The sequence below is a fragment of the Brachycentrus maculatus genome, unplaced genomic scaffold (genome assembly GCF_059751285.1).
Source record: "Brachycentrus maculatus isolate JH-2025_06_01 unplaced genomic scaffold, ASM5975128v1 h1tg000374l, whole genome shotgun sequence".
NCBI classification, from domain to species: Eukaryota; Metazoa; Arthropoda; class Insecta; order Trichoptera; family Brachycentridae; genus Brachycentrus; species Brachycentrus maculatus.
The window spans coordinates 232,740-251,051 of NW_028281123.1; the positions used below are offsets into that span (position 1 = coordinate 232,740).

Consider the following 18,312-nt stretch of genomic DNA (forward strand, 5'->3'; position numbering starts at 1 on the left):
TAAATATGCTCTGATTATTGGGTAAAACCTGTTATAATATATTTTCTGGTTTAATAAAAATATGTTTCATCTTTAAGGCCCAGCATTCGTAAAGTAGCAACATTATTTTCTCTTAATCCGGGTAACATTTTTCCTAATTGATTTTTTCTTCAAACACTGTTTTTGTATTGAAAAAATTCAGTTTTTCTTAGAAATAATTATATGGTTATTGAAATGATAATATTTGCCCCCCCCCCTGGAAATCGAACTCGGGACCTCCAGAGCGGTAGTTGAGCGTGCTGACCATTACACTACGAAGGCGGATAATAATTACTACAATTAAATAATATTTCAATGGTCTATATACTTTAGCTTTTAATACTAGGAAGAATTTTAGTGTGTCGTAGGTGAGAAAAGATTGCAGAGCACTGGTTTGATATACAGTGAAACCTCTATCTATCGTTCCTTGAGTAATCGTTTTCCCGGAAATGTCGTTTATTTCTTCTATTTCGACTTAATTTCTTACTAAGCTAAACCACATTGACCGTTTCTCTATCACCATTTACCGCATTTATCGTTCGAATTAAGCTGCATATTTGATACTTTTTGTCTGTTTTTTTTACATTTTTTCCAATTTTCTTACATTCAACGGCAACGTATGGGATAGAAACTATCGAAAGCTTGTGTAACCGATAGCAGGAGAGGTCGATATTGATGAAAAGGAGCCGCTGCCTGTACCTGCATTTCCAGAAGCGTGCACACCCTTTGAAAGAGAACTTTCTACAACGCACATTCAATACCCTATGCTGAAAAAATACTATTTGCAAAGCCGAAAATATACTTTTGACTAACGAAAATAAAACAGTTAAAAAACAAAACTATTTTTTAAAATTCTTTTCAGGTTTGTATTTTTTTTAAATAAATACATTTGCATCTGAAACATGTATTCTTCTTAGAATTTTAGCCTATGAATGGTTATGCAGATTGGGAGGACGGTATCTTTACTCGGTCGTATCTATTTGCGTATTGAGCTCTTAATCCCGCATTCCTTGTTTTCCCGCATTCATAGTTTATTTTAATAGGTCCCTTTAAAAACGATAGATATAGGTTTCACTGTATTTTTTTTATATTTGTTTAAAATGTAGACTGCTGGGGTCAGCTCTCCTCGTCCTCAGGTTGTAGGTCCTTCTGTTCTGGACAACGTCACCTAGGCCATGCCTTCGAATCATGTTATCTTTCTGCATCACCCATGAATTCCTTGGTCTTCCTCTAGATAACTTTCGAGGAAGATCCATTTCTATTGCCTGGATAACTACATGTTCGGGTTCACTGCGTCCTTTTTTTATATATATATAATGGCGTTGCATATGAAACACATTGGTTTTTTCAATGCCAAGTTAATTGAATAGTGTTACTTAATTATAAAATATGATAGACTTATTATTAAACTATAAATTTATTCCATTCAATTAAAAAAAAAAAACAACTAAAAGTCTGTACATAATAGGGTCCCTGCTCGCCAGGATGAGATGGATATCTGTAGGGAGGGGAATAAGCGGGGCCAGAGTTTTAAAAAAAATTGGCATTTGGTCATTTATTGGGCAAACAAAGAATATGTGGTTAAGGTCTTCCTCTTCAAAACGACACTCGCAAATAGGGGAGTTAAAGACACCAATCCTCGCAAGGTGCTCTCTCGTACAGCAATGACCCATCCTGATTCGACAAATGGTGGATGTATCTTTCTTGTTCATCGAAATTTTCCTAAACCAAAGATGGGATGGGACAGTAGGCTGAATGAGAGAGTAATGTTTTCCTTTTGAAATTTTGGAGATGTTCCATTTGAGGGACCAGCTGGAAGACAAACCAATATTTGGAATTGTCAAAAGGACATCAGATGGGTAGTTAGAGAAATTCGTACTTCCATTTAAAACGTCTTCCTTAGCTAGAGAGTCGGCTTTTTCATTTTCCGAAATGCCATGATGGCTTGGAATCCAAGCGAGAGAAACATGAACGTTTTTTTCTTTTAGTAAACATAATTTCTCACGAATTTGGAATATTAAATGGGATTGGGCTTGTTTGAAGGGATTGCTGCTAATTTTTTGAAGAGAGCTTAGGGAGTCGGATAAAATGAGGCTCCTTTCAAACTTTTTGGTCATAATGTGGGAAAGAGTTTTCTTAAAGCCAAGCATTCCGCAGTAAAAACTGACGAAGGTTGAGGTAGTTGGAATTGGGCACAGTAACCATCATCGGGACTGAGAAGCTCCTGAATAGCCAGATATTTCTAATTTCTCTGCATCCTTTATGCCTATGTACATATATTGAATAGCAAAAAAAATATTAGAAGTAAACGTGTTATAATTACTAGGAAAATGTGTCTTCTGACTGTAAAACTTTGTATGGTTTCGCTGGATCTTATTCATATTCAGAGTACCTGAAGATAATATTTAACGATATTCCTTATTTATTAGACTTTCGAAAAACCTATCTTTTACCATTAAAAGTCAACATTATTAACCCAATACTTTTACAACACATTAAATACAAATGGTTAAATTATTATAAAAACATATTAAAAAGATTTTCGCATTCCAGAAAACATCGTAAATTAATATTTAATAAAGATTTGAGATTCATATTTTATGGTTATTGAAATATTTTAATAAATATGCATATTAAAAATTATGATATATATTATCGAAGTGACAATATTATCTTTATTTTAAAAAATGCTTGTCCCGAAAACCCAGAAATAAAAATATATCTTTCATAGAATAAGATAGACAAGTTCGTAAAAATAACGATTAATATGCTAAATTAATAATTTCTGATATTCGTTTCATTTTCATTTTTTAATTTATCAGTCCTACTTTTTCTAATCCATTTCGATTCCACTTAAATTTATTTAAGCACATATAAACATATACAAGTTCACAATTTTATACAAATATAATTATTATTTTATAAAAACTTATGCTTGTAAAAAGTTGTACAGAGTAATTGTTGCTATTATTTATGTAGGTTTACCAGTTACAAGCATACACACTACACACACACTCATATTACAAGACATACCTGATCATATTGTGCCATGCATCTTCCTTGTAAGATATTTATGTAGAGGGAGATCAAAGAAACCATTGAATAATAAAACAAAATTACATTGTAAAAAATTCACAAATAACTGAATACACGTGTACCATTTACTATTCTACCCATCATTAAGTAGGTACCTACTACTTAAATATAAATTTACACATACACACACACACATTTATATATATATATATATATATATATATATATATATATATATATATATATATATATATATATATATATATATATATATATATATATATATATATATATATATATATTTATATATATTTTATTTATTGTTTCGGCATTAACTTTGTGGTAAGACATGTTACAATAATTAAAGAAAACACTTCGTTTTTTACCACTTGAGTTTAATTATAGACTACATGTTTCAGAAGCTAAACTTCCATCATTCAGGTCTGTATAATAACTAAAATATAAAATATAAAATTGTTCTATAAATAAGGATAGGGGGAAAGTAAGGGGAAGGGGTTAGTCAAGGAACGGAGTTTGAAAACAAAGGAAAAATTGAAAGCAATGGCGAAGAATTTTGAAACAATATATTATATTGATAGACAATTAGATTCATTCCTTACCCACATCAACACTTTACATAATAATATTAAATTTACCATGGAAAAAAATGACGATAATACCCTAAATTTTCTTGATTTATCGATTAAAGTTATAAATAATAAATTAGATTTTAATATATATCGTAAACCAACACACACTGACACAGTCATTCCAGCTGATTCCATTCATCCCATTTCACATAAAATGGCCAGTTTCCATTCATTATTAAATAGACTAATTAATATCCCCCTCAGTAACTCAAATTATAATCATGAATTAAACACAATTAAACTAATAGCAAAAAACAACGGGTATAATAGCGCGCTAATAGATAAAATGTTAAAAAATAAAATTAAAAATAATTTTACCAAAAAATACATATATTCAGCACCTAATAATGATTCAATAAAAAATAAATCTTGGCGAAAAATTTTATATACGGGTTCAATAACTAAAAATATTTCGAAAATCTTACCCTCCCATATCCAACCTGCATATTATACAAATAATAATTTACATAAAATCCTCGATAACTCAAAATCTAAAATTGATTTATTACAAAAAAGTGGTGTTTATGAAATTTCGTGTGGAGATTGTGATAGAAAATATATTGGCCAAACTGCGAGAAATTTAAAGATTAGAATTAAAGAACATCAAAGCGGTCTTGTTAGTAATTATTTTTCGGAATTTGCAAATCATATAATAGATACTAATCACTCATTTCACTCCCATAAATTAAAATTATTACACCTTGTTCCATATAAAGGCCAAATTATGAATTATCTTGAAAATTTAGAAATACAAAAAAACCTGAATTCTAATAATAATTTATTAAATAATATATTGTTTCAAAATTCTTCGCCATTGCTTTCAATTTTTCCTTTGTTTTCAAACTCCGTTCCTTGACTAACCCCTTCCCCTTACTTTCCCCCTATCCTTATTTATAGAACAATTTTATATTTTATATTTTAGTTATTATACAGACCTGAATGATGGAAGTTTAGCTTCTGAAACATGTAGTCTATAATTAAACTCAAGTGGTAAAAAACGAAGTGTTTTCTTTAATTATTATTTATATATATCTATATATATATATATATATATATATATATATATATATATATATATATATATATATATATATATATATATATATACATACTACTACTACTACTACTACTACCATCACGCCTTTTCCCCGCAGGGGTAGGCAGAGAGGATGGAACGCCACACTCTTCTGTCCTGACATACACTCCTAGCCTCCTTCACATCCATACATCTAGTCATACATGCCCTCCGATATATATATATATATATATATATATATATATATATATATATATATATATATATATATATATATATATATATATATATATATATATATATATATATATATATATATATATATATATATATATATATATATATATATATATATATATATATATATATATATATATATATATATATATATATATATATATATATATATATATATATATATATATATATATATATATATATATATATATATGTGAATAAAATTAAATTCATATTATGTTTTGACATCTCATCAAAGATGAAAAAGAATATGGAAGTCTGGGCATTTACGGGGTTGGCGAAATATGAAAATAATTCATGTAATTGGAGATAATCCAGATTTTGTGAACAAGTATTTGGACACACTCAAAATGTTGTAAAATAAAATTATCCACATTTTTATAAGCACCTTTGAAGCAATTTATTACAAAAATGGGGCTATATAAATTAATAAAAATTATAATTATTTTTGCGTTAGTTATATGTTATTGGGTCGCGAATAAATTATATTAAAATATTTCCCATCACAGACATTTAACTTCGCAAAGCGATGAGAAGGAATGTGAATGAGGACATATTATACCTTAAGCGTAAAATATTCAAATTATTCAGCAGGATTCAAATAAATATTTGATTCCGTTAAGAAGATTGCGAATGTGTATACTAATAAAAACATATCTCCGTATGACAGCTAATATGATTATCTCTGTTCCATGCATTTTATTAGACACACTGAGTTTATTTTGAGGTCAAAACTGAACTTTCTTAATACAAAGTTCACATGTTTAAAATAAACATCTGTTCATAAAAACATCTAGTATGAGGAAGTTTAGATTTGCCCCAAATCAATGAATATATTTTAATTATAAAAACCTTCAATAACAACATTTTGAGTGTGTCCAAATACTTGTTAACACATCTGGATTATCTCCAATTATAGGAGTAATTTTTCATATTATTTTTTGACATCTCAACATATATGAAGGAGAATATGGAAGTCTGGGCATTTATGGGGCTTACGACCGTCAAGGCTGGTTTAAGTGATCACTTTACACACGTGTAACATTCACCAATTCTACCCATGATTGACAACCACACTACTCAAATTCTTGAAAGTTCTTTATGCATATGTATATCATCCAATTTCGAAACATTGTGCTTGAATCACTAGAACTTTACTAGAGACATTCTTCTATAAACATTATCCGCACCCCAATGGTGCATAGGGTACTGCATCATATAAACGCAGTGCTATCTCGAACGTCGTTGACACAATAAAGAAAGGTGACCAGCCCTCCGCTTCAGGTACCAATCCACGATAGTATTGAATAAATATTAGAGTGAAAAAAATACTCATATTTATTTTACCCCATCCCCCCTGATAATGGAACCCGGGACCACCAGTACGGTAGCCAAGCATGCTGACCATTACACTACGGAGTAATAAAAATATCGGACTTTATAATTATTTATTTATTGGAAAACCAACGGAATAATTCACAAAAATAACATAATATAATGAAATTAAAAAAATAACATTCCAAATAGAGGTTTTCACTTAAGTAATCTAAAAATAAAAATTAACTGTCATGTACATAAACATATAACTTAATAATAAACTTACATTAAATGTTTTTATCAAATAATCGAAATTTTCATTATCAACTAGTCAAATAGACATCAATAATATTTCTCTTAAACGTATTAAAAGAAACATTATTGATATCTATTTCATTAAGCATTACATATTATTAAAAATATAATAATAATAAAAACCCTTATCCGCACCCCAATGGTGCATAGGGCACTGCGTCATATAAACGCAGTGTAATCTTGATAGTTTACGCATGAAGGCAAGGTGATCAGCCCTTAGCTTCAGGTACCAGACCAGGGTAATATTGAATAAATATAGCAGTGAAAAAATCACTTATATTTATTTTACCCCCCTTGGGAATCGAACCCGGGACCTATAGAACGGTAGCAGAGCGTGCTGACCATTACACTACGGAGGCGGATTAAAAATATGATTATAAAAAATAATTTCGTAAAACTTACGGAACTTTTTCAGTCATTGAACGAAAGTCACACGAGCCGTTGGCTAATTATAGTAATAATCGTATATAATTGAATAAATTTTACCTTCTAACCGCAAATTTTCATTTAAAACTATATTTCATTAGAAATATTTCATTATTACTGTGGTTGTGTTAATTTTAGAGTAACCTAAGCTTTGAGTTGACATGAATACCACAAGAAAAGATAAAGAAGAAGAAAAAATGCGCATGTAGCACCGTATGCATGATAGAAGTGAAACTTCTTAAAAAATAAAGAATAAAGAATAATGTATGGAAGTGAAACATGGAGTTGGCAAAAGAAGGGTGAAAGTAGACTGAATGCAGTCGAAATGCGATCTCTCAGAAGAATGTGTGACAAAACGATGTATAATAGATGTTCGAATAGTGAAATAAGGAAGGAATGCAAAGCTGAGATGAGCATTATCGATAAAATGAACAAAGGTGTGTTGAGATGGTTTGGACATGTAGAACGAATGAGTGAGGAAAGAACGGTAAAAAAAATTACTAGGCGAATGTAATTGGAAAAAGGAGCAGAGGAAGACCGAGAAAAACATGGCACGATCGGGTATGCCAAATACTTGAAAGTAGTCAGGTTAGGAGTCGTAATAATCGGCGGGTATGTATGAGGAGATGCATGAACGTGGAAGAGGCGAAGAATGTTTGCAAAGACAGAGTGGTGTGGCGTTCTATTCTCTCTGCCTACCCCTGCGGAGAAGCCGCGTGATGGTTAGTTAGTTAGTTAGTTAGTTAGTTAAAGAATAAAAGAGAATAAGTGTAGGAGACAGAGAGATCATCTTAAAAGAAATACTTTTTTTTTAATAAAGAGAAATATTTGTGTTTTTATTATTTATACAAAAATTTCAATTTCATACTATTTCTGTGAGTCTAAGCGGCTCATTATTAGAAATAGGTATCAAATTGCGGTATACAGGGTTCGTGTAGTGTGGCGTTCTATGCTCTCCGCCTACCCCTGCGGAGAAGCGGCCCGATAGTTGGTCAGTCAGTTAGTTGGTCAATTTTCATCTTAAATTCCTGATGCGCACCTGGAGTGCGGAGAGATACGACAATTAGTAAAGCGACGATACCAATAATAGGCTTTTGTCACCATGTTGGATTATTGGCTAATAAATTAATATGAAAAATCACAAGACTATCGGTAACATTCTTATTGAAATCTGTAAAGAAGTAAGGGAGATATTAAGGTTTAAACTTTAGATATTTGAATAAAACGAAAAACGTGCGTTCGCATACGTCATCAAATTTCCGTCATCGAACGTTTAATGACGTCATATGGTTTATTGTCTAAGGTTTATAGAGCTGTAATAGTAGTAGTGTGGGTTGTTTGTTTCCCACTACACAACCATTTGTGTTATACAAATATGAGGGTAGGGGGGTTGGTGGGTGGACCACAGACATCAACAAATAGAGCCGACAATAATTTAGCAATGACACCAACATTTAAATAACTCCATCGTTTATGTGACGTCATTCGTTGTCAACTTACGAAAATAACGCTTTTTCAGCGAATATTCCAAAAGAAAATGATGAATGAAAATATTGATTATACCGGCTGTTATAAACACTTCACGAGAAAATACAATCCTTTATACATAGGTTGAGTATGTTAAATTAGATATTCCTTCCGTCTGACAAAGATCCATTCATTCATCTTTTGACACCAATATTAAAATAACTCCATCGTTTCTGTGACGTCATTCATTGCCAACTTACGAAAATAAGGTTTTTTCGAAGACTAATTTTCCAGATGAAAATGATGAATGAAAATATTGACTATACCGGCTGTCATAAACACAAAATGAGTCTAATACAATCCTATATAGGTTGAGTTTTTATTTTATTTTATTTTTATTTTTATACATTTATTTAAATCACAATTTATACATATTTAGAACTTTTGCGGAGACCCACCAAGCTACCTTTCTGTGTCTTGTCGGTGGAGTTCTTTTCAAATACATTTTTTATTGTTTTTAACGATTTTAACCTAATATACACACAAAAAAGATTAAAAAAATTAAGAATACAATTTTCATAAAATTAACACTTGATCATTTTCCTATTCCTTTATTTTGCCTTTGTTTTATATTTTATTTAAACCTTTAACATCCGTCTGCAAGAAATTAAAAATGTTCGGAACGATATATTGCAGTGTTCGACACCCATATACTCCCAGTATGTTAGATAAGATATGCCTCCCGTCTGACAATTATCCATTTTTATCTTAAATTCCCAATGCGCACCTGCAGTGCGGAGAGAGACGACAATCGGTAAAGCGACGATACCAATTACACTCTGGCGGCAGGCCGCAGTGGAAGCAGGTACCTACTGGGGGGTACCTACCTCGCTCGCTCGCGGTGTTGGTGCAGCGACGTGTATGTACGTCCGCCGGCGCACACTCTCCGCGCGCCTGGTGAGTGGGTGAGGTGGGGGGGAGTGACCCACATCCGAGGTCTTGGTCAAAATCTCGACATTGGCTTGTTTTTCAAATTGAGTTTGTTTGCGTTTTCAATTAGATTATGAAGGTCATCGTTTCTCTCTCGGCTTCCGAGAAATTCACAACTTTTTATTACGACTTCAACGATGTGACTAGTTTTGCTTCGGTTTTTAGCTGAAATGCTGAATTCTGCGTATATAATTTAATTTTCGTATTATCTTTAACACATTTCGGATCGGTGTTTTTTATTCCTGCGAACTGCTGTGTACATATCGCTCAGTCTTTTCAAGAACGTCATAAATAAAAAAAAACACGATTTTTCAGGAGAACGTTTAAAGTTTAAAAATATAACACAATGTATTAAAAATAAATATCGATATATATAGATCGGCTGCCCAAACTCATTACACAGTAAGGGACATTTTTTTGTAGTACGTTTTTTTTGCATTTTTGGACTAAGTAGACTCTACTTAGTCCAAAAATGCAAAAAAAACGTAAAAAATGTCCCTTACTGTGTTTTAAGTTTGGACAGCAGAGATCTTTTTATATAAAATCCAAAGGTTTTTTCTCCATTTGAAAAATATTTCAAATATTCAAAAAAATAATTTAACAATACTTTTTCTTCAATAAGCAAAAACAACACTTTCTGGTCTGTAGCGGGTAAATATTAAGTTTAAAATATGCCCCTTTTTTTGGGATAAAGTACATTTTCTGGGCATTCCGAAAACATGCAAGACTGAAAATTGGCGATTTTTTATTTACGACGTTCTTGAAAGGAGGAAGCGATACATGTAGTTAAAACACTTCGTTTGAAAATGCCATAACTAGGCGTAACAATTGTAACAATATTTATCTTTATGTGTTTTTTAATAAAATAAAACTTAGTAGACTCAAAAAATCTGTTTTTGACAACATTCATACATAAATTAATCTGGATAATCTCCAGTTATAGGAGTTAATTTTTTATAATTTTTTGACATTTCATAAAAGAGGAAGAAGAATATGGAAGTCTGGGCATTCATAGGTATGGTTAAGTGATCACTTTACGCACGCACCAATTCTTTCCATGATTGACAACCACACTACTCAATTTTTGGAATTCCGAGATATCGTAGTCGTACAGGAGAAAGTGACCAACTACTAAAACGTAAAATGATCAGGAGGGCCATTTCAGTCAATATACTTTAACAAGTTAATATATTAAACCTCCAAGTTTAAAATCCTTTGGGATTTTTTTCAGGGCATTATTAAGCTAGTAAGATATCAAATAGTCAATGATCACGTTTTTGTAAAAAATGCACTTGGTCACTTTCTCCTATTTGACTGCAATATATTGATCAAACTTGTGAAATTAGTACATGTGAGTTCACAACGGCCATGTATGTTAGAATAGTGAATGCTTTTACTAGGCAAAGACTCTTTTTATTTGTATACGATTTAGTCAGTTAAATTTGACTCAGGGTTAAATTTATATCGAAAGTAAGTAATAATCGTAAAGAAAACATTAGAAATTATCAATTTAGAAAACTTTTACATTTAATCGAATAATACTAGCTAAAAACTGAATCGACGATAATTTAATTTATGTAAATAAACTTCGTTTGATAACCCGGTCTTTAACACGTTAAAAACTGGCACGACCAAAGAATGTTCCCATTTGTATCGCGGCGTTCACTCGGAGCGGACCGATCGCGCACACTTTCCGAACGCACGTCACGTGTGGCGGCAAACCAATTCAACCCGATATTCGAACGCACGTCAGAAATTATACAAATATTTCAATTTTGGAACGGAAAACCAGTATGTTAAGACGGATTCGTTTTTGAATTTAATTTTGGAATTGGAGCGTTCCGATAGTGAAAATATGCCTAACTGATCGCGGTGTTTTGTTTTTCTTTTTTTGACGCGGTTCGATTTGACTTTTTGAATCTCTAACAGTGGATGAAAGTGTGATAAATTTATTGGATTTTTTGTGATGTTATTTGAATCATATTGGCACTTTACGGATGGTAGTGAAATTATGGTATGTATATTAAACACATTTTTATTTATTTATAATGATACATAATTTACTTTAGTAAATAGTGAATGTTTTCAAATAGTTTGAATAATTAACACGAATTATGGTACAGAAAATTTTTGCACATAAAAACCGAAGAAGACCGACAAAATATGGGTGTACGTGATCAATTAAAAAAAAAATGTATATGAATAATTGCAATGTCAAGTATATGTAATGAGACGCATGTACGAATGTCGAAATAAAAAAAAATCTTTAAAACTATCTAAACAGCACGCCGCTTCTCCGCAGGGGTAGGCAGAAAGAATAGAACGCCGCAACTATGTCTTCTCTTTCATATCCGTACATCTTTTTGCGAATATTTAAAATACATGATACTGCCAGATTTTTCTCGGTCTTCCTAAAATGTTAAAAATGTAAAATGAACAAATAAATAAAATAATCTTAAATAATATTCTCAATTCAATTCAAACTCTTATCCGAATTCCAATGGTGCATAGGGCACTGCATTATATAAACACACTGTTATCTTGATTGTTGACACACGAAGGAAAGGTGATCAGCCCTCCGCTTCAGGTACCAATCCAGGGTAATATTGATTAAATTTTAGAGTGAAAAAATCACTTATATTTAATTGACCCCCCCTGGAAAACGAACCCGGGACCTCCAGAACGGTAGCCGAGCGTGCTGACCATTACACTATGGGGGCGAATAATATAAATATTAAAAAATAGTTTTATGGCATTCTATCCTCTGTGTCTACATTACCTGCTAAATGACGTCTTTTGAATACAGTGTCCTATATAGTGATGCGAGTAGGGTCAAGGTTGCCAAGATGCAAGATATATCCGGTTTTATGATTTTTTCGTGAATGTTTCATGAATTTTTTGGTCATCCTCTAAATTTCTTTCGAGGAAGATCTATAGCAATTGACAGGTTCACAATATGTTCAAGTTCTCTGCGTCCTATGTGCCCATACTATCTCAATTGCCTTTCCTTTACCTTACTATTGATAGCTAATACATCCAGCTTCCATAAATGCGTGAACTCTTTATTTTGTATTATTTTTTGACATCTCATCAAAGATGAAGAAGAATATGGAAGTCTAGGCATTTACGGGGCTGACGACCGTCATAGGCTGGTTTAAGTGATCACTTTACACACGTGTAACAATCACCAATTCTACCCAGTATTGACAACCACACTACTCAAATTCGTAGAAGTTCTATATATATGAACCAATTTAGAAACCTTGTTCTTATTACATCTCACCAATAAATGTCCCTAGTGAAGTTCTAGTGATTCAAGAACAAGGTTTCTAAATTGGTTCATATATATAGAACTTCTAAGAATATGAGTAGTATGGTTGTCAATAATAGGTAGAATTGGCAAATGTTACACGTGTGTAAAGTGATCACTTAAACCAGCTATGACGGTCGTCAGCCCCGTAAATGCCCAGACTTCCATATTCTTCTTCATCTTTGATGAGATGTCAGTTGATTACATCCACCAAATATCTCAAAATTGACAAAAATGTAGTTAGAGCACTTTACGTAGGGCACGTCGATATGATAAAAAAATGTGTTAAGCCATTTTACGCCGGTTTCAGTATTGTTTTGATCCATAAGTAAGGCCGTTAGCGTCATCTCAGTTAGCATGGAAGTCCAAATTGGTACGTGAATGCACCGCACACTTTCTATGTAAATATTTGTTCGTGAGACCCGCAGCCCCGCTCGCGTGCGTATTGTGGACTGCACTTGCTAATTACATTGTTCAAAGCCGAAATTAAATAAAACATGTGCCATTCGTTCGTGTATTTAATTCACTGGTGCACTGTGTCATTACATATTTATCATCCATTCGACCGCGCTAAATTAAGTAGTATTTACTATACTTTTCGTATAGCGTATGGCAAAAAGTACAGAATTGTTGGGTAAAAAAAACGTCTTTTGATAGGACTTATGCTTCATTACAAGTCATAGTATTGAATGTATCATCTACTGAATGTATCATGAAACTAATCGTATATATATATATATATATATATATATATATATATATATATATATATATATATATATATATATATATATATATATATATATATATATATATATGTATATATCGTAGTCGTACAGGAGAAAGTGACCAACTAACAAAACGTAAAATGTTCAGGAGGGCCATTTAACCGTTTTTTCACTTTTGTCATCAATGCAGTTATTTTTAAAAAGTCAATTTATAATAAATACTTCCAAGTTTAAAACCGCTTTGGGATATTTTCCAGGTCAACATTAAGCTAGTAAGATGTCATATAGTCAATAATCACTTTTTTGTAAAAATGCACTTGGTAAAAAATCAAAAATGTTAAAAAAAAAATTGTAAAAAATGCATTTTTTCCTGTATGAGGAGGATACGTATATTTGATTATTTTTTTTTTATGTTTTCAAAAACATTACACTACTTTTTCCACATATCTTATGTTAATAAGATATGTTGACTTACGTTCAATATTTATTATCTAAATTTTTAATTATAATTTAATTGTTTATAATTTTTTTAATTATATATAATAGTGGCATTTACCAAGTAAAACTTAAATTGAAAATGGATAGATATTTCCACAAGGTGAAAACATAAAATATGTATTAAATAATTTCATCTTTCATGCAATGCTTGGCAGAAATGTGTTTTAAAAAATGAACTGACGTCAATCTGACTTAGTTCGTTTTTGTCGCTAGATCATTATCGAGATAATTGTTTTTAAATTACTACATGTATTCTTTATGTAAGAAAAACGATGAATGCTTGAGTTATGGGGCTTGTAGCTGTTGTTTTCTGCGGTGGACCAAAAACAAATCTACTTAATTACACTCTAGAGTCTAGAAGAAAAACCATGTGTATGTTACATATAGATGTTAAAACATGTCATTTATTCGAATGGTGAAATAAGAAATGGTTTGTTAGTCGTTTTATTTTGAGACATTACTTTTTGTGGTGGAAAATATTTTACGAATGCTGATTCGGATTTTTATCTACAATAGTTTGGAATCATTTCGATCAAGATTTTTATGGGTATTTCAATATTGATGAAGAAGTCTATAAAAGAGGGTTTATGTATGTTCTTACATCAAAATACTTCTTCATCTATGTTGAAATATCATTAAAAATCTTGCTGTTAATTTAAGAGTTTATGTATTTGAGTATGATTTTGTACAGCAATAATATAATATATAATATTTGAAAGTGAAGTATGGAGTTGGCAAAAACGATGAAAGTAGACTGAATTCAGTCGAAGTGCAATCTCTCGACGAATTGACTGAAGACGAATGTGAAAAAAGAGCAGAGGAAGACCGAGAAAAACTGTGAGAACACAAACGATCAGGTATGTCAAAAAGTTGAAAGCGGTCAAGTCAGGAGTCGAAATAATCAGCGGTTATGTACGAGGAGATGCATGAATGTGGAAGAGGCGAAGAATGCTTCTTTAATAAGTAGTACCAGCTTACCTTACTACCTATCTCTACTGCCTACCCTAGTAAGTATCTGGCTTACCTAACCACCTAACTTTACTGCCTACAACTGTCTACCCTAATTAATTCTCTGTGCACGCCACTGTAGTTCATTAGTCGTGTAAATACCGAGACTATCATATTCTTCTTCATCTATGTTAAGATGTCAAAATGTAATGATAAATCTATTTGAATATGAATATGGAAGTCTGGGCATTTACGGGGCTGACGAGCGTCATAGGCTGGTTTAAGTAATCACTTTACACACGTGTAACATTCACCAATTCTACCCATTATTGACAACCGCACTACTCAAATTCTTGGAAGTTCTGTATATATGAACCAATTTAGAAACCTTGTTCTTGAATCACTAAAACTTCACTAGAGACATATATTGGTGAGATGTAAAGAAGCTTTTTACTAAGCAGAAACTCTTATATTAGTATGTGTGGTCCGAATCCTGGATAATATAATCACACACATGAGAAACGCCAGAAAATATCATTTTCATTTTTATTGTTTAAGCTTATAATTTGACCAGACAATTTAATACAACATTTTGAGTGTGTCCAAATACTTCCGTAAATGCCCAGACTTCCATATTTTTCTTCATCTTTGATGAGATGTCATAAAATAATATGAAAATAACTCCTGTAATTGGAGATAATCCTATTTGAATATGTTCAACGCTGGTACGTTCGCATTCCGATATATAGCAAATATTGCATATACGTCAAATTACAATAATTAATCATTCTTCAGTATGGACTAGAATATATGACTGGTAGAAAACGAGTTAAACTTGTACGAATGAATGAGAATAGAGGTTCAATCGCATGTGGTAGTTTTAAAGTTAAAAGCGTTTAGTTACCGTGCTGGCGACCCTGCTTTATAATAAATATTAGCGATTCCCAGGGAGCTTTATAATAAATATTAGCGATTTCATAACAATAATCAAACCCTGGACCTCCAGCTTAGTAATTAAACAAGCTATCGCTATAGAACGCAGATTATGAGTGATTTTTTTACTACTTTAAGTATTTGAAATTTTTCTTTTGAACTTTTGAGATCTGACAAAATAATTATTAATTCTTATAACTAAATAATTTTTATTGGTATTTTATTTTAGCTTTTGGTGTGCCGCGGAATTCTAGAAAGAGTTTTGGCCTAGAGAACTCTGTACTTTTTTATTGTAACTGCAGACAGTTGGTAGAATTCTATATTGAATTGTTGGGTAATATATCCAAAATTAAACACGGTTATTGAATTGAATACTACATTTATTTACATATATTTGATAATATGTGACGCGTTTCGTCTTGAGTGTTTGATAATGTCTTAATAAGACGAAACGCATCACATATTTTCATATATCGCTCACTCCTTTCTAGAACGTCATAAATAAATAAATAAACATGATTTATCAGGAGAACGTTTTTTAAGTTTAAAAATATTACACAATGTATTAAAAATAAATGTCAACCCGTTTATTGAACTTTTTACTGGGCAGCAGATCTTTTTAGGTAAAACCTGAATGTTTTTTCTCCATTTGAAAAATCTTTAATTTATTCAAAAAAATATTAAACAATACCTTTTCCTCAAAATGCAAAAATAGTACTTTCTGCCCTGTAGCGGGTAAATATTAAGTTAAAAATATGCCGCTTTTGCTGGAATATAGTACATTTTCTGGGCATTCCGAAAACATGCACAACTGAAAATTGTCGATTTTTGATATATGACGTCGTTGAAAGGAGTGAGCGATATGTGTTTGTGTGTATAGTAGTAGTAGTAGTCGTGTCTTCAGATGATACATTCAATACTATGACTTGTAATGAAGCATAAGTCCTATCAAAAAGATGTTTTTTGTTGTTCATCGGTATTAGTAATTCTCGAACTGTAAAAATTATACGAATGTAGGTTAAATCGATTGAAATGATCACTACCCGGAAGATCAAAGTCGAAGTAGTATTTTTTATTTTATTTTAAATGTTATAATTAATATCGATAAAGTATTCTCACTGTGATATTGTACTACATCGCTGCATTGAATTTTCTGAACGACCTATAAATAAAAATTAATCTTTGCGAATTAGAATTTCTGCGATATTTTTGAGGCAGCTATGCGTGAGAATTTAACGGATAAAAGATTATATTACAAATTGTTTTAGATGGTCTTTGGTGTGTTATTTTGGTATTTTTCAATTATTCTTTTACCTCTGTTTCGTCCTGCGCTCCGGGTGGATCTTATTGATGATATATGGAACGTAAGGAATGATATTACTGAAAATGGGAAAGGAAATAGAGAAGGAAAATTGTGTACTAAATTGTGTAAAAAATGTATGTATATTGAGCCAGTTGAGAAAAATATATATAAAATTAATATGTAAGCAGTTTTAACCTTTATCACACTGGAATGTTTTGTATGTAATTCATTTTTGGTATTTTAATTTGTGTTACATCAAAATAACAAATTGTTTTAGTATGTTAATATTATGCATAATGTTATGGAGACGTTTTAACAACGCACACGCATATATATATATATATATATATATATATATATATATATATATATATATATATATATATATATATATATATATATATATATATATATATATATATATATATATATATATATATATATATTTATATATATATATATATATATATATATATATATATATTTATATATATAAATTATATATATATATATATATATATATATATATATATATATATATATATATATATGTAATAAAATACCTAGGTACATACTTATACATTTCATTAAGTACTTACAAATAGTACCTACATAAAACAGTTCTACCACTATCATATGTCGCATGCGTCGCACTGAATAAAACAAAAGACATCAGATAGAAAAAATATTATATTCTTAACTGTCAGAATCAGATAGATAGATAGATAGAAAAATATTATAAAGATAAATTAAGAATAAACTTTAATTATTAACTTAACATAGAGAAAAAAATAACAAAAATATTTGACTAAAATTAAGGAAAATATCAAATAAATTATTCGATCTACATTACATGAATTACACTAAAAAGTGGAAAGTAAAAATAATTTTCACCTGAATGTAACTATGAAATTTGGGTCATATACATACACACATATATGTTACATATATATATATATATATATATTATGCATTAATAAATTATTTGAAGATAAGTAAATATTATACTACATTCACCCTGGAAAGGGAATCTTATAACAATTTACGACCGTTATTATAAATTTAAATGAATCGATGGG

At 30.9% G+C, this 18,312-nt stretch overlaps 1 protein-coding gene across 1 annotated transcript in view; it reads left to right on the top strand.

Moving 5' to 3' along the window:
* The first annotated feature begins 11,163 nt into the window (after positions 1 to 11,163).
* Osi17 (DUF1676 domain-containing protein Osi17) overlaps positions 11,164 to 18,312 on the top strand; it is a 65,975-nt gene continuing 58,826 nt past the window's right edge. The window contains exon 1 of the mRNA XM_088270212.1: positions 11,164 to 11,527. The gene's annotated coding sequence lies outside the window, so the exon portion shown is untranslated. The remainder of the gene's footprint in view (positions 11,528 to 18,312) is intronic.